Source organism: Eumetopias jubatus, unplaced genomic scaffold (genome assembly GCF_037043125.1).
Source record: "Eumetopias jubatus isolate StellerSeaLion01/CBP00866 unplaced genomic scaffold, mEumJub1_p1.0 scaffold_14, whole genome shotgun sequence".
In the NCBI taxonomy this organism is placed as follows: Eukaryota; Metazoa; Chordata; class Mammalia; order Carnivora; family Otariidae; genus Eumetopias; species Eumetopias jubatus.
This window is the reverse complement of record NW_028274820.1, coordinates 24,138,530-24,164,365: the sequence shown is the minus strand read 5'-3', so window position 1 is coordinate 24,164,365 and position 25,836 is coordinate 24,138,530. Positions and strand designations below refer to the sequence as shown.

The 25,836-nt window shown below is 42.7% G+C and overlaps 1 protein-coding gene across 2 annotated transcripts in view; it reads left to right on the top strand.

The window, feature by feature from the left end:
* Positions 1–25,836, top strand: part of MAGI2 (membrane associated guanylate kinase, WW and PDZ domain containing 2) — a 1,300,621-nt gene that overhangs the window by 1,249,563 nt on the left and 25,222 nt on the right. The window lies entirely within an intron of this gene.

Sequence of the window (25,836 nt, the reverse complement as noted above, 5' to 3'; positions counted from 1 at the left end):
CTTAGTTAGCAGGGCAGGATAGTTCTGAGTTCACTTGAAATATCTGAATTCAAATGCCCTCAAAAACTTTGTTTTCAGGATCTTGAAACACCAAAAGGACTGGCAAGTACTCAAGTACTCAACTAAGGAAAGCATTGAGAAGTTTCTATAGGCTTGGCTTTATGCCCCAGGAAAGATTTCATCCCAGCTTCCCATCCTTAATGCTTGGATCTAATAAAATATTAATATTAGCAACAAGCACAGGCCTGATCCTATTAAATGGCACTAGTGCTAATCCTTTGTAAAGAATCTTACTCTTGGAATAGAGTAACTTTTTGCACCCAGAGAAATAAGCAATCCAGGAAGATGAAACTGACCTGTGAGAGTTTGTCACTTCTAAAAAATACCTTATTTTAAAGGTATGCTTCATACCACAGCAAGACCTGTTATCTGAGCCAAGGAATGTCCATAGAGTTAAAAGTATTCTTATGTCCTAACAAGTTAATCTTTAAAAAGTTAATCTGAACCACATGGCCACCCAGAGCTGTCTATTCTGTTATGGAATCACTGTTTGGTGCATATTTTCAGCACCTTGTCTACAGTGAGCAGTTAAAACATTACTGGTAAAGGCAGTTAAAAGCATTACTGTTGACCAACTGGCAGCATTACTCAAACTGTGATGCCTACATAGGATGCTACCTTAAAGCATCTTTAAGAAAAAATAAAAACATGTTTTTGAACAAGACCAAAATTCAAGATCATGTCAGCATGATCCCTTTAATTCTCAACGTCGCCAGAAAATACCTGGTTAAGACTGAATTCTAAAAGTGACAGAGAGTTTGTTAAATATCTGGGCACAGTTTTGAGGGCCCACTTGTCAATACGGTTAACTCCAGCAGTATTACAGAGTTTCTTCTAAATCTGTTCTTTTGAAATGTAACATTAAATCATACTTGCCAATGGTTAGAGTTTGTCAGCTACCATTGATGTTAGATTGACACAGATTTTGACTGTAAATTAACTTTAGAGATTATGTCACAAAATATCCAATTTAATAGAGCAGAGCAATCTCCTTTAGGGAAGTAAAAGAGTAATCACAAACTAAGTAAACATTACCATCTAAGCTGAAAAATGCCTGGTTTTGCATGAGCAACCAAGAAGGTTAGGGATCAGACTAGCATCTTTGAGGATAATGCCATCAAGGGATATTTCTGGAATCTCACAGCAACTAATGGGGTCCCCAAGACCACCCCACATTCAGAGATCTACTAAAAAGACTCCCGGGGCACAGAATATAGTTGTACTCACAGCTAAGATTTATCAGAGTGATATAGTAAGGATACACAGTGCAATCATAAGGGGAAAAAACAGGCCAAGTCTAGAGGAATCCAGGTGCAAGATTCCTTATTCTCTCTCTCTCTCTCTCTCTCTCTCTCCCTCTCTCTCTCTTTCTCATGAGGGGTCACCCAGAGAGCACTCTTCCCCCAGCAACAAAAATGCAGCAATAAATGTGTGATACTGTTGCCCAGGGAAATTCATTAGAGCCTGACGCCCAGGGTTTATACTGTGCTACTTATGTAGGCACCCTTTGTCTAGCACATACCAAAATTCTAGACTCCTAGAAGAAAAGCAGGTGGTCAGCATAAACCGTGTTGTCTGCACAGTTGTACAGGAGACACCCTTATCCTTTAGGGAAGGGTTTATATTAGTGTAGGAGACAATTTACCTGTCACAGTCCCAGAGGCCAGCCAACTGCCAACCTTGCAAGCAGATCTTTCTAAGGATAGCTGTCTCAAGGCTGCCATGCCAACTCTTTCCTGTCCCGGGAGCAAGCCAAAGAAGCAGCCACAGTAATGGAGTTTACAAACGACCCCAGCAGAAAGGAGCGCCTACAGTGAAGGAACATCGTAATTCCTCCAGCACCAGTTAAACAGACTATATCATGAAGCTGAATCTTTTGTCCACGATAAAAGAGTGTATTTTAATGACGTTGGCAAGGAGGGGCTCCGTAACAAAACCAAATAACAGAAGCAAGAACAGCAAAAGAAAATGCTTGAGATAACCAGTAGATATAACCAAGAATATAATCCACTTTGTCCAAATGTACCCTCATCACAGGAACACCGAATTTTCTATCAACTATGAGTTTAATCCTGTGTTTATTTCCTTTGTTTGTCTTTTAATACCTGACATGTAGCAAAAATCCATCCTTAAAAGATGATTAAAGGGGGTTTTCAGAATCTATAGGAGACAGAACCTGCTAGGGAGCCATGCAGACCTAACCCAGGCTGGGAGAGTGAACATTAAAGAGTAGGAGATCGACAACAAACAGCCTGTGGCAGGGTTTTAAGTGATATCCACCAACCCTCCCTCAGCTACCTGCAGAATTCGGAATTCACAACAGCTCTAAAGCAAGACCCTTATCTGGACATTTGGCCACGTCAACAGAAAGCAGACCTCAGTCAAGAGAAATACTAAACTCTTGCTCTGAGTTCCTAAGGTGCTCTGTGACAGAGTGATAAGCCCAGGTACAATTGAAAGAAAAAAAAATACCAAGGGTAATCTGTCAGATTGTTGACTAAACAAAACCAGTGTGAATCCAAGTGAGCTGAGGAAAGGAATAAATATGCTGCAAATATGCCATCCATAATTACCGCAAGACTAATCGTCAGACGACAGCCCAGCCAAGTCAGAGGTGTAACTCCGCAAATGTAGCCACATAAGTAGGGGCTGCACACAGGCTGTGGAGCAGCTGCAGGGGGAGTCGGCAAGTGATAAAGGGCTTTGAAGAAGTTGCTTTTATCGCTAAGCCCTTGAAGGAGATGGATACTTCAACTCTACTCTAGTCCTCAAGATGAGAATTAGTTGATTATAAACTCCACGAGAAGCATGAGTTCCCCCTCCTCTGACACGCCTCTCAACAACTGACAGGAATAAGGAAATTTCACTCCACCATACTGAGAAACAAATCCAAAGATGATGCATCAAAAGTAGCGCCCTCCTTAACACTGGTTGTTGCTGTTTGAATTAAATCTAAAAAGGTTAAGAAAGAAGAAAGCAGGCATCATGGTTCTAATGCTGCACAGGAATAAATTACACAAATGAGCTCCCTGCCTTGAAATACAGGAGTCCTTCATTAGCATTCAAGGAATCGAGGTGAGCACTCAACTTGATTTAGACACTGAGCCACAGAGCCAGGGCCAGGGGAAACAGAGGTGCTGCGGGATAAAATCACAATCAAGCAGTTCAGACCAACTCGGGCCTTTCCCCGGGTAATATTTGCTGTTCAAATCTGATCAAAATAGGGCAAAACGGAAATACGTTTTCTAGTCTTAGTGGTCTAGCCTGTTTATTCCCTTAAAAGGCAACAGCACTGGTCTTTATGACTACAGTGGTGAAGAGAGTCCACTAGCAAATGGAGACTCAGTGGTCTTAGAAGGCCATGCAGGGTTACAAGGATGAAGCGGAATTTTCTTAGTATAGGTGGCCCGGCGACAAGGAACACCAAATGCCCACACACAGGGAAAGAAAGAGCCAATTTGTGAATGTGACTTCTGCCTACCCTTCCGTTTTCAAAGTTAATTGTGCCTTTAATGGGTTTTGATTTGATCACAGGTCTTTGGTAAATGGAATTGTTTTCATTTTAGAAGTATAATAAAACTGCATTAAGTACGTAGGGGAAAGACATGAGTCAGGAACTAGAGCTAAAGAAATGAATGGGCCAAATAGCTGTTCAGTTAAAGACTGCCTTTAATCAGGAATACACGTGACTTGCAATGATCATATCAGGGCACCAGATTAAGCAGTACTGGTCTCTATTTATATGGGCCATAGGCAATGTTTATTTGTTTATTCTTCTTCAAGAATATGCATTGACCATTTGTAACGACATGGATGGAGCTGGAGTATATTATGCTAAGTGAAATAAGTCAGTCAGAGAAAGACACATACCATACGACTTCACTCATAAGTGGAATTTAAGACACAGACAAGCAAAGGAAAAAGAGAGAGGGAAACCAAGAAACAGACTCTTAACTATAGAGAACAAAGTGATGGCCGCCAGCGGGGAGGCGAGGCGGGGGATGGGGGGAAATAGGTGATGGGGATGAAGGAGTGCACTTGTCGTGATGAGCACCGGGGGGATTAAAATAAAAACTTTAACATAAAAAAGAACATACAGTGACAAGTAAACATTCCAAGCATACTCTTATCATCTTGCTTATACTTATTAGTTCGGCAAGGGCTTTCTTCCCTCGGATGCTGCAAGGATAAACTGCAGACAGTATACCCGTACTAACTATTCCATGTGAGACAAATCTTGTAATTGTTATCATTAATTCATGTCATTACTATTCCCTTAACTCAATGAGGATTTTTCTGGGGACCTACGATGTGCAAGGCTCTCTGCAGGCACTGAACGCAAGCTACAGTCCCAGCTCTGAGTGAGCTGAAGTCTAAGAAGGAGACAGGTGCAACCACTGATTCCACCAGACTGGTGACTGATAAAAAGGTCTTCCAGGATCAGCGCTAGTGAAAACCTTTAAGGGGGTTTTAGTAATTATTTGTGGAATTTAATAAGTGCTTCTAGAGTATTAAGGATCCTCGACAAGCCCTTGACTTCTTCAGTTTGTTAAGCATGTCCTTTGTAATATTTACACCCATGCTTTGGACGTTTTCTCAAGAAAGGACTCCCTGAGTGTAGGTAAACTTCTGCTTAGACCTTGTCTGAATTTTTCTAAATTCTAAGTTAGTAAACCCAAACTTCATCTGGCAAGTTTGCCAACCATCCCTGCCCCCCTCCTGTGGCTGTCAGCCCCAGGGAGCCTGGAGCACTGTTACCTCACATCTGGAGGCTTATGTGGGGGTGCTGCTATGCCCTCACGAGAAAGAAAAAAGGGGAGAGTCTCCGCTGCCTTCATTTCTTCCTCAGAGACCATGTTTATGGGAGCTTTAAGTGGTTCCATAGCCTTTTGCATTAATTCACCTGCATTTTTAATAGGGCAAAGGGCAGCTTGCTTCAATAATAAATTCTGAAATTTAATTTCAGCTTCTGACATTCATGGTTGAGTGTATCTTCCTTTTGCATGAGAGGTTCCACAAATCACTCCTGTGCACCTCTACTGAGTCAGACCCAGGGAAGAGACAGGCTGTTAGGCAGAACTCCGGGCTGCATCATACAGAGCATAGGGTTCTTCCTGCCTTCAAAGGCTCAAGACCGCCCTTTGCAGCATGTAGGTACGTGCAGGAAATGCTCTGTGAAGCTCCCGGTAAGTTCCCATTCCTCGGAGTCAGAGGCAGAAGCTTCCTTAAAGAACACACAACTCTGGGCACCTGGGTGGCTCAGATGGTTAAGCGTCTGCCTTTGGCTCAGGTCATGATCCTGGGGTCCTGGGATCGAGTCCCCAGTCGGGCTCCCTGCTGAGCAGGGAGCCTGCTTCTCCCTCTGCCTCTGTCCCTCATGAATAAATAAATAAGATTTAAAAAAAAAAAAAAAGAAGAACATGCAACTCTGACATTCCTTTCCCCACTGTTCAGCCGAAACCTCATTTATTATTTTGAGTGTTTTAGGGATAAGGATGAAATCTCATTTCCTCACGTTGTTTTATTGGGAACCAAGGACTCTAACAATTTTTTTTTTTCTTTTTGGATACCCTTACATGGTTTCCAACATGCAGTTTTCTCTTTAAGGATATATTAAATGGCCCCCTTCCCCAAGTCCTCACTTGTTAGGCATTTTAGCCTCTGAGAAGATGTATTAGAATACACAGTAACCAAGAAATCTACCAAGAAGAACCAATTTGGCCTTTGAGGTCCGACCTCCCTCAATTCCCAAATACTGAAGTTGTTGACCACGTGCATCTCAGAAAACCTAAATATCCCAGTGCCTCTAGGAACCCATCCTGGAGAGGCACAGTTTAGGCTCAAGCTTCAAACCCATCAATTGTACCCATTGTGAAGTGGGGGCTAAATGCCAAAATTACACCCCCCCTACCCCCCGCCCCCGCTGTCTGATTTTCTCTTGTCTCAAAGTAGAACTGATACAAAAAAGGTTTTGATCCCTGTAAAGGAGTTTGCCAACAAAACACTGCTCCCCAGGTACTCAAAGTGGTATCCAGTACCTTAAGACAAATTCTTGGGTAGATCCAGCAACCTCCATAACCAGCAACTGTAGAGTCTCCAAGTAAATTTCAAGCTTTCTTTTTTTAAAAGATCCTTTTGTGGAAGAGTCTAGTGGAAGAAATAATGAGTCCACGAAGCCAGATTTTTGTTATTAGAGAAATCTGCCTACAGCCTTGCTCAAAGATAAGACTGCTGCAATGTCCTGTTCCGATAAAGGCCTCCCCATATTTTCTTTTAACCGAAGTCCCTCAATCAGGACCAAAGATAAAACTATATAATGCCTTACTCCACACTTGAATGATGTGCTCTGATTATAGCAAAATCTCTAAACTTCGAAATCACGCACATTTATCGATGTGCTCTTTGGGTTCAGTTTTGTTTGTTTTTGTTTTTTATAGTAGAATGAAAAATGCACACTTAGTCCTGACTAAAGAGATGGTAACTATCATGCAGCTCAGACATTTGCTACGGAATGACTTGCTTTTTGTGTACAAAGGCATGCGCTCTCTCCCACGTAGTGACTCTGGCCTCAGTGGGGCCCCAGGTGTTAAGGCTGAACACATACACACGTCCACACGTCAGCGCACTGAGTAGGCCAGTGTGCAACTCTCCATTTTTCCTACTTCACTGCAGTTTCTACCCCAGCCTCCACAGCAATTTATTCCGACCCTGTTCCGGGTTCTTTTCTTTGAACGTCTGTCCATGAGGTTTCCTAGCCCATGTATCTTTCAAGCCCAGTAAAGGTCACATTTAAGGTCCAGATAAGAGAGCCTTCTCAGTGTGACACCAAACCAGATTGATTCTTTTCGCAAAAAATTACTTGCCTCTTGGCAGGGCTAAATGGTAAACTCAATGAATAAGTCCTGAAATGTAATTTCCATGGCTCACGTCCATAGTTAAGCTTCAGTTTTCTTACCACAGAGAGGTTCTGCTTTCCGTTTAACCTCAAGGTGTTCGTGCTCACCCTTTTGTCTCCCTTCCCCAAGACACACATCATGCCGCGAAACACGTTCCAGGTGACAGAGTCGGAAATTTCTGTGTAGTGTTCTATTCTGCATCCGGAAGGCAGGCACGGGCAGCACCATGTGTGGAGCAAGTTAGGCATTTAGATGGGGAGTATCATCAGTATATGCCGACAAAGAGTGCATCAGGCTCCAGAATGTCTGAGCTGCGTGGATTAAGTTGTTCTGATCACAGTAACCTCACACTGGTCTGCCCATCCCTCATGCTGTGCTGAGCTGAGTGAACATAGCAGCGGGCCAGGTGGGGGGTCATTGCTGCATCTCCTGGGGCCTGACTCTTGGAGATTATTGATTTGCGCACTCCGGACTTTCTAGTACCCATCTATGTGTAGATAGAGAACTGTAGCTCAAGAGCTGAGAGAGACACAAAGTGAGACAGCCGCTGAGAGGCTGCTTTCGGAGCACTGCCCTCGGCCCTCGGACAGGTGAGTATACTGCGGAGTTGGACAGGCAAGGCATCGCCACACTTCTTCCTGCTTTATTGTTTTTCCCAGAAAACAGTTACACTCAGCAAATCAACTGTGAACTTTGACGCTAAATAAGCAAATTGCCAGAGGTGAGGGGAACTAGAAGAACGTATGAGATTATTAGCGAAAACAGAGACATAAACATGGGCACGCCATGTCTTTCTTCTTTTAATGTTTCAAAATGTGGAAATGATTACTGTGACTGATTCTCAAATGACAACCCATATCATTAAAACATCCCATCGTCGCAGGAAAATTCTACAAAAATTCTGATGTGACCATTTCAAATTTTTTTTAAGACCTGTACCTCCCTAAAAGCGCCTCAGGATGCCCTCAATATTTTGAGAAAAATCTACTTTTGGAATACACACATAGCTCAGTCTTTCACTAATTTCACTTGCTGCATGCTCGACAGGGGTAGCTCTACCTAAAGTCTTTATTCTTACTGCCTAGATAATTTGTATTCAGCTGCTCTAAACATACTAAGCAATCTTGACTCTAACCGTAATAATATATCTTTGTCACTGGTTCTGTTAATTCTAATGATTGGTCCTAGGCTGTTCCTCCCCTTCCTTTAGGAATGGTACCTTCCAGTCTCTCCATGTGCATGAAAAGTGACAAGCATGGGTCCCCATATTTCTACTTATTGGGCCACCCTAAAGACACGGTTTGTAAAATCTGCATGAATATTATCTTTCTCTAATGAGCTTTGGTTTTGCATTGTTTGTAACTGATGTATAATGCTTTTTCTTTCATAGTAGCTTGTCTAATTACTGTTAGAGCTCTGGAAAATACCTAGCTGAGACCTCACAAGTGATAAGGATAGGATTTGTGGTTCATGAACACTTGGGATGCACCAGATTCTGGGGGTCCAGCCCAGAATGGCCCCAGCAGGAAGGAAAGACAGGGAGGGTCCAGCAGAGGCAGCACCAGTCAAGTTCTGCTCCACACACTTCCAAAAATCCTCCCCAGGCTTCGGTACAAATAGTTACATTGATTTCCTCTCAGCCCAAGTTCGGACAGCTCCAACCCAGGGCACCCTTTTGGCACCTGACGGAAAGAGAGCCACAGTCGCCAAACATTCGAGCCCTGGGATCTCTGAACTCCTCCTGGCATCAGGGTATTGCCCCCAGCTGCCCTGTGGCAGCTCTCCATTCAGGACTGGAGCTGCTCACTTTCCTCTCTCCATGCTCCGTGACACACCAGACTTAAAGAGGAGAAAAAACCAGTTGTGACTTTTTTTTTTAAAGTAGGCATAACTTTGTATCTGAACAATATTTACCACTATTTCAAAATGAATACTCTCCAGTTGGCTGTATTTTAGCCTAACATTTGGAAAATTCTTACAGAAAAAAAATATCCTACACATAAATAAAGCAGAATATAGGTGATAGCCTTGCAAATATGGTTCAAGCAGCTTTTCACCTCCAAACACATCCCTAGAGCGGCCCACATTTCCACTGTCAGATCCTGCAATGGGCAGGTGGCTTCGGCCACATTTTAGTCGGTAGAACTGGGATTTTAAAATATTAGTTTGACTCTTCAGCAGAAACTGCTCCCCATGCTCCGGGTTAGGCATGGAAACAGGAGTCAGACTGACACGTTTCTTAATTCGGGTTTGATGTGACCCCATTCACGCTGTCACAGCCATGGCTGAGCATCTCTCCACCAAAGTCTTTTAAGCTGGCTCTCTGAATTTTTCCGGAAACATATTTTCCAACTGTTATGACCCTGCTGATTGCCATCAGGATTGGTTTAAATTTAACATGAAAGATAATATTACTCACTAAGTGAATTATTTGATTGGCCTAGTGCTAAACAACTCCTTACCAAACACTTTTATATTGATATAAGTATTACACACACACACACACACACACACACACACACACACACACACACACACACCACTGCAGTCATTCCTTGAGGATGTCTAAAAAAAACAGAAGTTTTAAATGTATCATTTCTCTAAAGTGTCTGTCTCTCAAGGATGTTATTGATCAGGGGAGGCCTGAAGCAGGGCAAAAAGGAAAAAGCTCCAATTTACTGGAAAAGGCATAAAGCCATGGAATAATTATTAGGGAAATCTAGTCCATTGACCGTGGTTTAAAGAGGTATATATTTGTGCTTCTGACAAAAGAAAGGTATATGCTTGCCATTTAATTCACTTCAACTAGTCTGGAATCCATGGAGGTGAGGGGACCTGAATCAACCAATTCGCCAGTCACCAGCTAAAAACAAAAACACAAGAGGGCTCTTTGTGGTTTCTGTCCAGTCCCACCAACATCTATCAGGGACCTTACTCAATGCTGGGATATAAAGTTTAGTAAGAGAGTCTCTGCCTCTATGCGTGCGTAAGCAAGTAAGAGTGACAGGGAGAAAGCCAGGTGATAGGGCAAATGTGAATAGTACCAGCGAAGGAGTGGTAAGATCCCAAAGGAGACAATATCCTAACTCTGCTCAGCAGAGTTGTAGGAGATTCTACTCTACCCAAGAGGTGACATTACAGCTGGGCCTTGAGTGACTAGTATGATTTCACCAGTGTGGGCAAGAGGTAAGGCCATTTCGGGCAGAGGAAACAATTCAACCAAAGCCAGGGAGGATGTTCAAAACCACCACTGTCACATAGGCTAACTGAGAGAGGCAAGGCACTAAATGAAAGAACACAAAGGTGGGTACAAGGAAGAAGGGCCTCGTATGCCACGCAAAGGGATTCAGATTTTAAATAATCAGATGTCACTGAAAAATTGTTGGGAGGGTAATGGTGAAAATATCCATATTTGGAAATAGTCTCCAGTACTGTTTATGTGGATTTTATAAGAAACTGGAGGCAGTTAAAATGGTGATGGGTATTAAGGAGGGCACGTTCTGCGTGGAGCACTGGGTGTTATGCGCAAACAATGAATCATGGAACACTACGTCAAGAACTAATGATGTAATGTATGGTGATGAACATAACATAATAAAAAGAGTATTGTAAAGGTTGAGGCGAATGATGAGAGGACCAGACTTGGGGAAGTGAGGGTGGGAATAGCACATTGGGAATAGATTCTGGAGATATTGCAACCATTCCATTTGGTGGAAGTAACCAAAAGTGGTTGTTCGGCCCCAACAAGGGCTGGGGCCAGGGTTAGGAAAGGAGTGGGAAGAAGGACGGTCAGGGACTAGAACCCACTTTGCTGCCTGGTTTAGCACAATGCCGGGCGCAAAGCATTCACTGGTAGCTATCATGAGGGTTGTGGGTGGGAGATGGCCTTCGTGCATTACTCTCCGTGGACCTCACTGCAGAACTCCCCACACAGTTCCCCACATTCTGGGCCACACTAGGAATCCACTAGTGAGATGGCAGATAACTACAGCTCCTACTTAGATCCGGTCATGGGGTTAAGGCCTGGTTTTTCTGGTTTGTTTTTTCAGAGGGCAGGGATAGGCAGGGTACCAAGATGAATGACACCATTTCTCCCCTAAGGGAACTCTGTATGTAGAGAATGTTTAAGGAAAACATGGTGCTCATTGTTCATACAAAAATACTCTTTAATCACACTCATTAAAATCATTCTCAAATGTATTGTGTTATATTCCTGGATTGATTGTACAAAGTATTTTGAAAACAAGCATGCTCTGCTTAATTTCCCTTTCTGGGGACACATTTACCCTTTGAAATCTGGATTCCATCCTCAAGACTCCAGTGAAAGTACCCCCTCAATGACCACCAGTCTCACCATGGTAACATAGTCCAATGACTAAGTCAATCAATCCTTCATCCTCTTGGGACTCACTATAATAGGTAACACTACTGATCAGTATATTAGCTGGATTTTTCTCCTACTGCCCTGACTGCCCCTCCAGGGTGTTCTTCACCCTTCAACTCTCTTCCCATCCAGTAACACCCCTCCCCAGCTTTTCCCTCAGGGTCTCACTCGTCCCCATGGTTCCACCTGTCTCTACTGTGCAGATGACTCATTTCTGTTTTGCCATATCTAGCTCCATTCCACAGCTCCACCCTGAGACTTCCCACTGCCTGCTAGACATCTCTAGCCAGATACCCCACATTTGCATATTCAAAACTGTATTCATGATCTTTCCTCCTGAAAATACTCCTCCTCTTGAATCACTTATTAATTAAGGGACCATCAATCCTCCTTGTCATCCAGCTCAAAACCATCTCAACTGCCTTCCCCACTCATCATCTATCTATCTGTCTATCCATCCATCTCCAGTTCCCAAGTGGGAGTGATCTTTATGTCTCTCATTTCTCACAGTGGCCCTCTCCTCCATTCCTATTGTCATTCTACTCCAATTCAGGCCCATTCCACAAGATTAAATAGACTTTTACCTGTTTTCTGTACTGCTATGGCCAATCTTCCCAACTCACTGATGCCAGAGCAATTGATTGTTCTTAAGGACTGCCCCACTCAAAGACCTTTTACACACACACACACACACACACACACACACGCAACCTTAAGTTAGTCCCCAGAGCCGTTGCCAATTTGGCCCCATCCAAATCAGTCTTATCTCTTATCTCCCACAATATCCTATTTCACATCTGTGCTCCAGCTGCACTGCAACTGTCCTATATTCCCACCTTCGTGGTTGGGCACATGCTGATTCCTTGGCTTGAGAAACCCTTTTCCCAAATCATGTCCTCCTTTAAGAACCGGGTCAAAGCCTGCCCCCTCCATGACTCCTACCCCAAGTCCACCAATCAGAAGTAACTTCCCAGTCCTCTGAAATCCCATAGCCCTTTATATTGATAAGAGTTGTCGATATCCACATCCTTCCTCCCCTTTATAGAATTCAAATACTGGTTATCACCCTGGGTTATTAATACAGTGCTTTACAGAGTGAATAAGTAAGTGAATGAATGACTACAAGTCTTGCACTATCACAAGTTATTATTCTGATGGCGAATTTCAATGTAAGCTTTTGTAGATAGTTGCAGAGGGCGTCGGATGATGTCCCAAATTTCCGCTGACTGTCTCAACCTAAACTGGAAGTAGGGTTTTGGTTGTTGTGGTGGTGGTTGTGGTTCTCATAAATTCCTGCCTGCCTGCTTGTTTTCTTATACTGTATCTCTTTCATCAAGAGTGGAGTAGAGGAAAACTGGCTAATGGAATGTTCCAGGCAATTGTTTCTGGTTAATCTAAGTTTCATTGTTTCTATAAGGTGTTTTCTCTCAAACTGTAGTTCTGACCTATGTTGCCATTACAAATTGTAGTTTAACATGCCGGAGTTGCTTCTTTGCTATGGAAGTGCCATGTGTAATAGTCTCCTAGAGACTTCAGGGGACTGTGAAACAAAAGCTAATGTTCAGTCTATCTGCATGAGATTATGTATCTAACCATCCTACTGTGAAAAAGGAGCCACTTGGAAAAACTCTCTATGCTCTTTGTCTAGCCTCCTGCGTCTATATCAAGTTCAACCAAATGGACCTATTTTATGATACATGTCAGATATTGTTTGATGCTGTGGGAGCTACAGGAAAAAAATGTGGCATTGTCTCTCCCTCCCCTACAGGAGCTATCCATCTCATTAAAGAGCTGCAGATACTCACTTTGAACAAATACAAGACAGTACAAACCCAAATGATCAAGGAGTTTGAGACAAGAGTGGGAAATAATGACGAGAATAGGCAGACAGGGCTCCTTGAAGGAAGCCACTTGTGAGATAAGCCTTGAGGAACCAGAGGGTTTGGGATGAGCAGAGAGAAAGGCAAAGGGAACTACAATCTGATACAGAAATAGGTGACTATAGGAGATGATTTTGATGCTAAGAAGCAAATGACTAGAGTACAGGCAGGATCCCTTCCGAAAAGCAGAGGGAGTAGAAGTGCAAGAATTCTGAATGGTTGGAAGAGGCCGATATCTAAAAACCAAGGGCAATATGGAGGCACAGAAGACTGTTGAGCAGCACACTGACATGGCCAAAGAAGTACTTTAGGGATGGTGGAGAACATTTTTAGAGTTTTTGTTTGTTTTGTTTTGTTTTGTTTTGTTTTCAAAGAGTTTTCAATCTTGGCCACCCATTAGAAGTACCTGGGAAACTGACATGTAAAAATTACCCATAGAGGTAATTTCAGCCCCAAACCAATTCAGCCATTGGGGGGGTCGGGGAGGCAGGGAGTGATTGCCATGGGCGGGAGTGCAGGCTCAGGTATGCTGTAATTTTTTTTTTTTTTTTTAATGTGCCCCAGGTCAGTGCAATGAGTAGCCAGGGTTGTGAATCACTGATGGATTAGATAAGGAGGTAAATCAGATAAAGAGGCTATCCCAGTAACCTAGAAATGCAGGGATGGGTTAATGAGATGCTGAAAACAGTCAAAATGAAATACAGGAGCGTTGACAATAACAAGAATCTTAAAAGAAGAATCATTAAGACTTGGTAACTGATGGTGTAAAGGGAATAAAAATTAGGGAGGTCTCAAAAATCATCCCAAGGTAAGATCTTAAGTATTGGGGAAGATGACAGAACCATCCAATAGGAAAATTCAGAAATAGTCTACAGCCATACCACCCTGAACGCGCGGATCTCATCTGATCTCCAAAGCTACGCAGGGTCAGGCCTGGTTAGCACTTGGATGGGAGGAAAATTCAGAAATGAAGCCATTAACAAGACGGGTGACCTTTCAAGAATTACTTAACTTCTCAGGGCCTCAGTTTTCTTTCCTGTACAAGGATGGGGTTCGGTTCCATGACGCCTCCGAGTACTAGCATTGAAAGTAATGTGAGTGAATGAATCGGGGGATGGGGGAGCGGAAGGCATGTGGGATTTTAAGAGATTCAGAGAGTGATTCATCATGCAGAGTAGTGCCTCTCCAGCAGGTAAAACCCAGAGGGCAGTTGGGGTCCCCAGGGAGGAGCTCAGAAAGTTGGCTGGTGAGAGAAGTCCAGGAAAGGAGAATAAGAATACAGAATTTCCCTCATTGCCTGCTCCAGGCTCTGTGTCACCTGCCTGCTCCCCTGTGACAGGTGAGCAGAGACACGGTAGCCACTGCCCCTCATAATCCCAATTTTAATGTATGGACACAATTGTCTTTTCGATGACTACTTTGAGTTGCTTTCATACACTGGGTTTTTCCTGGAGAAAGATTGTCTCTTGTTAACATAGTGCCTTCAAAAAATGAATTGGGTCATTTTGTCATTCATTTGAAAATTCACTAACACAGAGAAAGCAAGGAGCAGGAATTCTTCACATGTCTTTCTATATTCAAGATATCTCTCTCTTTTCACATAAAATGCCAGAAGGGAGAAAAATTATCTTTTTCAAGTGAAATACATCTGTTCAGTTGGCCTTTCCCATTATTTCCATCAAAAGCTTATTATCCCTGGACATACAGCAATCAATACAGTAGCTTGTTTTCCAAGTGAAATATGAGGCGATGCCCACACACAAAAAAAACCTCACTGCTTACTCCGCTTTTAAGTAATTGTTGGTTGCCTCTCGGTTGTCAGAGTAAAACTGAGTCCCAGTCTTTTTACACCCAAAGATGTAGAGTACCTAGAAAGCCTTGGGTGAAGATCACAATACTCTTTGTGCCTTCCTGTGATCTTGTTTTTTATGAAGAAATTGGCTGGATTTATTCTGTCTTATCTCCTAGTTCTTTAACTGCTGGATCACTTCTCAAGCCCAGAGCCCCAACCTAGCCCCCTGAGAGAACCCTTTGCTGAGGACAGAAGCCATGTCTACTAGCTCAGGCATCCATGCTTGGCACCTCATGGTGCCTTGCACTGCACTGTGTGAATGAATGAATGAATGAATGAATAGAAAGAAAATAGCAGAGTCAGGAACTGCCCTGCAAAAGGCTATGGTGTATTAGGAAAAAGAGAAAAAGAAAACAAGCACTCCTGTGACTGAAGGAACTTAAAAATAATCACGGCACATAAAACACCATAGATACACTCAGATGGGAGGAGCACAGGTAGAGGTAGCTGAGGTGGGGCACCCGGGGGGGAATCCTCTGTAAAAAAGAATGCCTATCCTTCCAGTCTCTTCAGCATTCCAGTATGAAAATTAAGTTCTTTTTAACTAACCACAGCATCTTTTGCCTAGATTTGTCCAAACCGCTCCATTTAAATATATATATTTACTGTGTACAGTGACTGCATTCTGAGAATGAACCACCATATTCACCCGGTAGACCTGGTTTCCTCCATTTAAGAGAAGGTGCAACATAAATTCAGTTCATAAAGAAAGTGGTACTGGATCCAGCCAATTCTGAGGTAGATCTCATGGGAGTAGGAGCATGCTTGAAAATCACAAAGCTAGAACTAAGCCTTTAATACCTCACAGCAAGCTCCAAGTTCAGTTTGGACTACTGAACCTAAGGCAACAAAATCCAGTCAGTTATTTCCACCTCTGTTTCCTAGCAAAGAGTAAACAATTTTCAGCTGAAATTTTTTTTTTTTGACTTAGCCTTTTCATCATTCTTCTCCTCCATCTGATCTTTCCACAATCCACCCACCACAGAAAATGAATGCCTCCACTTTGAAACAAGGAAAGGACACACAGCGTGGGGAGGGAGCTCATGAGAGTGAGGGAGAACAGCCTCAGACGTTAGCTCCTGCCACAGGCCCGAGAGGAGAAAATACGGGAAGAATTGATTCTGTTTTCTCGAATTCCTGGTGGTGAGCGATTCCTCCTGAGAGAAAGCGTTTAGGGGCCTTAGCCTCGCTTTTGGATCTCCAAATAGATACATATTCCCCGGCAGGTTCACGGCCTGTCGATCCTCATGGGTCCCCGCCCTCTTTGAAGGCCAACATGACAAGGAAAGGGGAAAGGAAGGAGAGAGAAGGGACACCCCCCCCCAAGTAACCTGCTTAGTGAGAGGATGCTGCGAGCCTGGGACATGTTCTGTATTAAGGGTCTCTTCATCAACTGCTCGAGAGAGCTGCCTGAGAGGCTAAAGTTCTGGAATGAGCTCCTAGAACAGGAATTAAGAAAGGATGTACCCGAAATCTCAGCTTTGACAGTGTTCCTACTGTCATTCTGTGGCTGCATTGGTTCTCAGATGAAGCCCTACTGGGAGCTCTTTTTTGAGATAACTTTTACTGAGTTTAATGAATTTATACATATTATAGAATAGCTCAAAAAAAGAAATAGTCAAGAAGAGAACTCTTCCTCTCTTTTGAAAATGTAACCATTTTATTTTGAAACCTGCTTTTTTCATTCGACAATATTTTTAGCCTACGAGGGAAATTAAATGTCCTTCTATACGTCATTTTTCATGACTGCCTCATACATTGTTATATAGATTTATCACTTAATGAATCCCCTATTTAGACTTCTCTTATTTTTGTAGTTTTTCCACTATTATGAAAAATACTACCAAAAAAAAAAAAAAAACCCCTTGTAGCTATATCGTCCCATCTATCTTGGATTATTTCCTTAGGAAAACCTTTGAAAAGCAAAACCGCTAGGTCAAAAAGTGATCTGCATTCTCATGGGAAGATGGACAAAGTCAGGCGAGTCAGCTTTGGGCCCTACAGCTGAGTGAGGAGGTAAAATTATTTAAGTTATCTCTTCCAATAGCTAAGCATTATGAGCCCTGGCAGAGCGTGATCTACTAAAACGTGCCCAGAGTCAGCACGGCAGGGGAAGGCCAGGCTGCCCCCCACACCCAGCAAAATGCCTCAGGCCCTGGCCTCAGCTAGGGTCTCCCCTACCTCGTGTATGACCTGGTGAAATGGCTCACCACCCCTCCGGCTTAAGCCCAAGAGGGACTCCCTTCAAAACTGGGAGAGTACAGAATAACAATCCCATCGTATTTGTTAGGATGGATGGTATGTTTTACATTTATTGTCCCTTCCATTTTGTTTAGTTTGTTTTTAAACAGCACTAACAATATTTCTCAAAGAAGCAGAGGGCTTTGTGTGATCTTATAACAGTTACTTGACAGTTTAAAAAATGGTAGACCTTTCAGATAACTCAGAAGTCCCCTGCATCTGTGTATACAATGTTTCTCTGGGGAAGAACAATTAGTCAAGAAGAGGCCCAAGCCCAGGGTAACACTGACATTACTTACCATGGCTTTCTTCCAAAGTGTTCTGGGCAATAAGACCTTTCCAGACACTTCAAGAATGGATGCTGGGCAGGCCTCATCTGCCCATGGCCGAACCCGCTAACCACTGACTTGCCCGCAGACCCACAGCAGGCTGATGTTCAGCATGGGGATCGGCGCTCACCAGGAAGCCATTGGCTGTGTCTTCAGAGGTATCACTGGGCAAAGCAGGATTTTGAGGCTCATTTCTGTTAACTTGAGTGTAACGATGTTTCCACTTGAGCAACAGGCTCAGTTGGTAATATGGGAGGGAACTGGTAGAGCCCGTGTTAACTAGTTGTCATCCATCCTGGTAACAATGCCTTACCTTTATACCTATGTGCTGTTTCATTGAGATTCTTATGAGGTGATGTTTTCAGCTGGCAGGCCTCTGAGAATCCAATAAAGACAGATCATAACGCGGGAGAACCATCGCCACATTGTAGCTCAGAAATCTAAGACACAAAAGGAATTTTTTTTTTTTTAAGATTGTATTTATTTGTTTGAGACCGTGGGGAGGGGCAGAGGCAGAGGGAGAAGCAGACTCACCACTGAGCAGGGAGCCCGATGCGGGGCTCGATCCCAGGACCCTGGGATCATGACCTGAGCCGAAGGCAGATGCCTAACTGACTGAGCCACCCAGGCGCCCACAAAAGGAATTTCTGACCATGCTAACCTACAAGCCTAACATAGGAACAAGCATTTCAATGTCCTTGCGTTCTCTGCACTCATCTCAAAAGTATTCCCGGCTGAAAAGCAGCAGCCTTTGGAAAACCCTCCGGTGTCATTCAGTTGCTGTCCAAAGCAGACAACACTGGCACTTTCAGGAAGAGCTATCCTTGTCTTGGGTGACCACCTGGAATGAGCTGAGAATATTCCTTTGTATTCAACCTTCCCTTTGAATAGAGAGCCTCAAGCTTTTAGCGAGAATGACTGAACAGCCTCTTGTGTGGAAAAAAGAGACTTAAGTGAATCAGAATACTGGTCAATAGCACTGATCTAAAACCATCAGGCAATTTAAATATGAGATCCCTAAGGTTCAGACAGGTTTCGAACTGAGGGTGAAAACTATTCAAGGACGAAAATGTGTTATACAAACACAGCTGTAGCACTCACTACATACGTAATAGCCAGCAAAGAGAGAGTTGAGGAAACTTCTTAAGATGGGAAAAATGGAAAATCCTAGACAACTTATGTCTGGCAATATAAGGAATTTTCTCTGTTGTGAAACGTTTATTGACCTTCTACATAGGTATCATACAGCCTTCATTATCAGTCTCAATGTATAAAATGGTGTTTGAAAAGAGGAATAGTGGCATATTTCATAGGCCAAAAGACCATAAGATCTTAGAGTGAGCTTCTCATTGCCAAGAGCACAAATGTGTGGAAAACTACAGATAAAAATTCTGAAGTACATCGATGTTCAATGAGACCCTGAATGCATGGAGTTCTCATTTTCTTCTTCTGAATTAAGTAAGAAAACATTGAGACATCCTGCAATGTTTTAAAAGAAGCATTGCATTGATGGTTTTGCTCCGCCAGGTATATTGTTAGAGGATGTAATCTGGTGGAGTCTGGCAAACGGTATCCTCGGAATGGATGGGTTTTGTTTATCAAGTTCATCCCCCCGACCCACATCCACAACAAGGGGTAGAGAGGAGGCGTTAAAGGCTGTTAGGTGCTTTACTGCAAGTCCCTAAAACATCATGGAAATGCAATTCTGTCTGCAACCATTTGGTACGGGCCAGAGCAGATTACAGGAGCAAGTACGGAGCCCTCGGCCATGATTTACGGTGGAAAAAGGGCTCAGAGAGGATTTCCGCCAAGCAGGAATGACTGAGCAGCAAAACAGACATTGGCCAAGGTGCGAGCACTAGGTGAAATTTCTAGAAGGAAATAACTTCAGCCATGGGCCTTAGCCCTACATGCCCCTAGCCAAAGACGAACTTAAGCTCCTCTCATTGTTCATCTTCGTGCTTGTTTGAGGTTTGCAATGACCATTTTTAGGGAGAAGCACTTCACTGATCGGACTGGTGATGTGGTAATTATGAGATTACATCTCCTCTTTCGTTTCACGGTGTCCCCTTCTCATCCTGTCTTGTCCTTTAAACAAAGGCAATACGTCATAAGTTTCACGGGCAGAAGATAGAATAAATTCAACCTTAACTTTGAAGCCATTGTGTAAATGGCTAGTCTTCTTTACAGTCACTGGAAATTCCTCAGGATGCCTTTAAACTAAGAACAGAAATCAACAGAACTATTTATGTTTGAGACCCATCCTGGGTTGAATGGAGGCCCTGGGACAAGCCACTCCCTCGACCCCAAAATAGTGTGGAATAAAAATTCAGTTTACATAAATATGAGGGTAGAGAGGAGAAATGTTACAGAAAGGGAAAAAAAAAAAAACATTGGAGGGAAATCCAAATTTTTAATAGTTTTTTTTTTTTTCTGAAAAATGAGGAATACCATTCAGATAATATGCTCTTATCTATTATCCAAATTATCTCTAATTCATATGCTATTTTAGTAATTCAGAAAAAAATATTTTAAATGAACCTGTAGAACAGAGAAGAAGAAAATGAGAGTGATTTCAGCTGACACATTTCATCTGTATAACCTGCTACAGGTATATGAGTATATGAGAATATAAATTACATGCACAAGGACTTTTAGGCAACTTCTGGTGATTACTATTTTCTCCACCTAGGCTTCTTCCTGAAATGCAATTCTTTGAAGTCTAAAAAGCAAAGCAATCCCCCAATTTAATATGCCTTGCATATAGGAGACATGCCAGTGAGGACATCAGAATATCCATTTGGTCACCCATTTAATTCAGAGCCACCATTCCAAAATATCCGCCGGGCAAGACCTTTTTTGTTGTTTGTTTGTTTGTTTTGAGTTGATTCATTCCTTGAGTCAACAAAGTGTTTGGTGCAAGGCTCTTCCCTTAGCACTTCGAGAAACAAAAATTTGAATAAACAGTGGTGTTCATCCAGTAGGCAAGGCCTACAAATCTCTCCATAAGTAAATAACAGCCAACATGTGCTCAGAAGAGATGCACAAAGTGCATCATTTGCGAGCTTCTCAAAGAAGACTTTAAGAATGTGCTGGCATTTGAACAGAGCCTTGAACAATAGGCAGGCTTTCGGGAGGCAGAGAAGCCATGGGGCAATCCAGTCATAGCAAAATCAATGACCGTGAGGGCCTGAAGGTGAAGGCAGAGAAGGCATTTTGACTGGAATGTTAGGTACACGCCGGAGAAATGGTGGTAGGGAGATCAGGCCTGCAGTTGAGGCCTGGGCTGTGCCACAGGGGCAGCATAATGGCAACAACAGGGCAGAGGGAGGGCACGAGAGAGGCTGGAGGTAGAAGCAGTGATGACAACATGGCAACCACCACCATGTTGTAGATGAGCAGCAACAAGGGCGTCAGCCAGGGCAGGAGTGCAAAGGGAGGCCCTAGACACAAGGAGCTGCCAGTTCCCTTCTTAAGGGACTTCAGGGGAGGCTGGCTCCCCAGCAGCCGACTGGCAGAGGGAAGAAGTGGGGGAGGGAAGGTGGTAGTAGGTTTTAGGGCCAATGACGAGTTCACCATTAGAGAATCCAGGAAGGCTCGGCAGCCTTCTAAAAGGCAACGTGCTCTGGTGCTGAATCTCGGCTGGCGCAATTAGAGGCTCACCGGGAGCTAATCCCCTTCATTTTCTTCTCAGACGGTTCCACACCAGAGCTTCCCCAGACAGCTGAGCTAGACAGAGAGATCTCCCCCTCCCCCATTTTAATAGCCTTCACAGGAGAATTTATTTGTTGATAATCTAGATCATCCTGCTCCAGTCTTTCTTCCTTTCCTATTAAGGTGATACACACAGAGCACAGAACACCCACCCTCATTGTGCCATTCCTCATAAGAAATGGCCATTCTCCAAGTGGTCAATATGGCAAATTTACCATCAACGGGGTTTAGCCTATATACTATATAAACACTGAACTGATAAGCTGTTACCTGGTTATTTAGCTAATGATGCAAAATGTCTTTCAGCTACTTTATATTGCCAGTTAATATATTTAATATTTAATGTTATAAACCAACATGCAATATATGTCTTTTAAATTCCTCAGCACATATATGTTTTCATTTGGGAAGAATATTTTATTAGCATATTTGTGATACCATCTCAAGAGTTAATATGGCTTAATTCTATTAATAAAAACTAATTTAAAAATCATTATCTTTTTTTAATTACAGCTTTTGATTTAGTTCTTTCCTGCTCAGCGAATGAGGGTAACTGTAGCTCGTGCAGTTGGTCCATGGCTAATTTTGTTCTTCCTAGAGCTATCATGAGTGATTTAGTAGAGGAAGTTGATTAAAAGCAACACCGTCAGAGCTCCCCATGACTTGGCCGTGGCTCAGCTTGTGAGGCAGATATTTAGCCTCCAATGAAGCTGTTAGCTAATTCTATTCCATGGTCACAATCTTTAGCCCCCAGGGGCCATGTTGAAAGCAATTCAAACTGGATGGTCAACAGCCACCCCAGGATGACCCACACCATCTGAGCAGGGTCTTCACTGGGCCTGACACTGGAGCCACTCCTATTTCTGGCCTGTTAGGACCCAGAGAATGTGGGATGCCTTCCTTTGGTATTAAGTTCCTAGCTCCTCAGTTTTTCAACTGTGTGATCACCATTTGGGTTCTGCCAGGTCCCGGGTCTTGACCTTGGCTGAGTTCACAGGAAGGATACAAAGCTGCTGAGTGTCCAGTAGAGCAAGTATCATAAGGCTTGTGGATGAGAACTTAGCCTAGGATGGCTGCTGGGAGGGAGAGCTGAGGAGGAGGGAGTGGAGAAGACACATCTCCCATCTAGATTTTAAGTTCCTTGGGACAAGGCTGCAGGACACTTGGAATATACCTAGAGGGGTTTGCTGCTTGCCTGAAAGCAAAGCACAAAGGGAAAGACAAGCGGCTATCCATTCACCCACAAAAGAGTACTCCCTTGTGGCTAATAAGAGTGTTGCCATAGTCACCAAACATTTTCAAATACGGGAAAAGCCAGCTTGTTTCAGAGTTAAGCCAAATTGCATCCATTACCAAAACAAACAAACAAACAAACACACACACACACACACACACAAAAACAAACAAACAAAGAAACCACTATACTGTGATCTAGCCCTGGGAAGCTTTTGAGCCAAAAAAATTACACAGTAGCCAAGAGTGAACTAGCTATGTAGCTGCCAAGAAAGAATTGAATTTTCCCCTCACACTGGTTCATATATTAAAGTTAGCAGAAAATGGAAAAACAGATTGAGAATTAAGCATATGGCACTACTAGAGCTCTTTCCTTTTATAGAAACCTCAAACCGGCGTGTGTCTTAAGGGAAATTATAAAGCAGGAAGGTCAAGTGATGTTGGAAAGTTAAATCACTTCTAATTCATCTACTGTTATTAATTTGAAAGCGAAAGCATGTTTCCACTTGCATCCAAGTCTTTACCAAGAGAACTGCACAGAATTGTAAATGTCATGGGCTCTGACGAAAGGAAATCTCCATCTCAGATGAAGGCAGGGAGGCTTTACCCCACATGCATACTTAGGCATAAAGTTGTTGACTGGAACTGAAAAGGCTCATGAAAATGTTATCATTATTCAGGTATTTTCTCTCAAAAATAAGTGTGAAAAACTTTTTCTATGTCTTCATATCAGTCAGTATATAACTCTTATTAAAGTGCTTAACAAATTGTATCATATTTATTCAGGTGTCCTTCATTAGACTATGAGTTCCACAAGGTCAGAAAGAGCAGTTTTTCAATTCATTTTCATATTCCCAATGGCCAGCACATGGCTCTGCCTTAGGAATACGAACGGGCCACTCAACGTTTGATGGAATGAATGGATGAGTAACGAGAGACTAAAGAGACTTAGACGACCTCCCCTCCCACCACGCCCCACCACCCAAGATCATTATACATCTGTTGCTGTCCTATATTCCTCTATCTTCATGACTTAAATGCATCCTCAAGCTTCTGAGGGAGGCTTCCCAAATGACATCTCTTGAGTCCTGAGTTTCCATTCACATTCGACCTTTATTCCCACTTTTAGGAAATGAAGACACTAAGGTCCTTTGAATGAAATTGACTTTGCCGTTGATTCTCTGACTCTGTCTCTCAGTGGGAGCCTCTATTAGCCAAACATTAACCCCCTCAAATGGTGTGTTAGTTCCACAGGGGCAGTGATGTTGTCTTGTTGACCATTGTGTCCTGAGTGCCTACCGTCTAATAGTCTCTCCAAAGACATGTGTCAAATGAGAAATGTGCCTTAGTCTTGAACTGCCAAACCGACCAGTCCTCTATACTCCTGTGAAAAAACAAGACAGGAATAAAAAGCTATACTAATAGTCTGCATTGAGATTGAGTGGTTCACTAGTATTCAGCAAACGATGAAACTAGAGTCTGAGGATATGCTGATGTCATTGTGGGTGGCTCTTACATCCACGATGACCAGGGTCATTCTGTCCCTGGGTTGGCAATGATAGCAGCTGACATGTTTTCCTCATGGCTATGTTGGGAGAGGAAGAAAACATTTCTACACGCACGCACACTCTTACACACCCATACACATACACACACCTACTTAAAGCAACAATATTTCCACTTAGAAATAACTGATGACAATCTTACAGAGAGAATGCCCTGGAAACTCTGGATCCTGAAAAGGGTACATTAATAGTACTGTAAATTTGGGGGTGGAGTGAAGAAATCTCGTGATTTTCATGACTAGTTCTCATAAAATAATGAAATAAAGATATCCTCCTCAAGATAGAAGTACAAGTTATGATACAAATTACCCTTTTTTCCATTTACCTTTAATCAAGCTATGCTGGGAAGATGAAAGAGCAAAGACGATTGAGCTTGAACTTGAAAGAGAGAAGATCTATACCGAAGTGGTTGACCTGATCCATTCATTGTCGCGTTTTTGTTTTTTTGGTGGGTTTTTTTTTGGGTTGTTTTTGTTTTTTTTTTTTTTTTTGCATTTACTTTAGGTTAGAGTCTGGCAAAAATCAAACTTAGTAAAATTCATAGTCATACCAAAAGCATATCAGTTCTCAGTTTTTAAGCTTTTGAAACTGAAACTTATACCTCTTAAGGTTTATAATTATTTCCTCTCAGTAAATTGTGGATTCCTGTGTCCTAGGGAAAGACATTACCACAAATAAAGTGCAAGACTGATTCGCCTTCACTCATTCCTAAACAAATAGCAATGAGAAAAGTTGACAATGAAGACATTGGCTGCACATCCATTAAAATGCCTTTGACTCGCTTGACCTGTTCAAGCTTAAATGCTAAAAAAGAGGAAGGTGCTGATGGACCATCCTCTAGGACTCTCTGATCCCAGAACCCTAATCCAGTTTTGTCAGTCATTTCAAGTAGATATAAACAGAGATTTTGGCCAATCCTTTCCACTCCCAGAGGTCAAGAGAGCAACAGTATTTCTAAAAATTAATATAAAACTTAAGTTTCTTGATCTTTAAGGCTGATATGAAGCTTCAGAGTCCAGACTCCCCACACAGACAGTCCGCATCGCGTACTTCACCTGCCACACGCAGAAAAACTAGGGTCCATCCAGCTCACCTGGGGCTATCCAAAGTCTTTTCTATCAATTTTAGTCACTAAAAGGCAGCCAAAAACAAAACAAACCAAAAATTCTTACCATTTTAAAGAGTTCTTGTCAGATAATACAGGTAGGAAAAATAACATCCCACTCTATATTTGTGTAGTGTCTTTATCCAATTTGTTCATACAAGGCAACTTTGTGAAGACAACAAGGGAAGTTTTATATTGAAGTTATGAAAAATGAGGTCCAGAGAAGTTAAGTGGTTTGCCTAAGGTCACCCAGCTAGTAAGCAGTTGACAGAGTACATGAACCCATCTTCTGACTCCAAAAGACCATGGTCTTTCCACTACATTGTGCCCTGCCAACCTGAATCAAAATCTTGCTTCAGCTTGTTTAAGGGGATGCTGGTACATTCCTGTCCATTGTATATATTGATGTATTGATGAATTCCTAGATCTTGGGGGTGTGGCAGTTGCATGGGTCAGCTGCATTTGGATTCTTCAGATCTGGATCTGGATGAAGCTGACTCATTCAGAGTAATTCCAGGAGAGTCAGTCGAATTTGAGGCCTCCAGTGAGCCTTGAGGAGACAGGGTCTCCTTTGGTC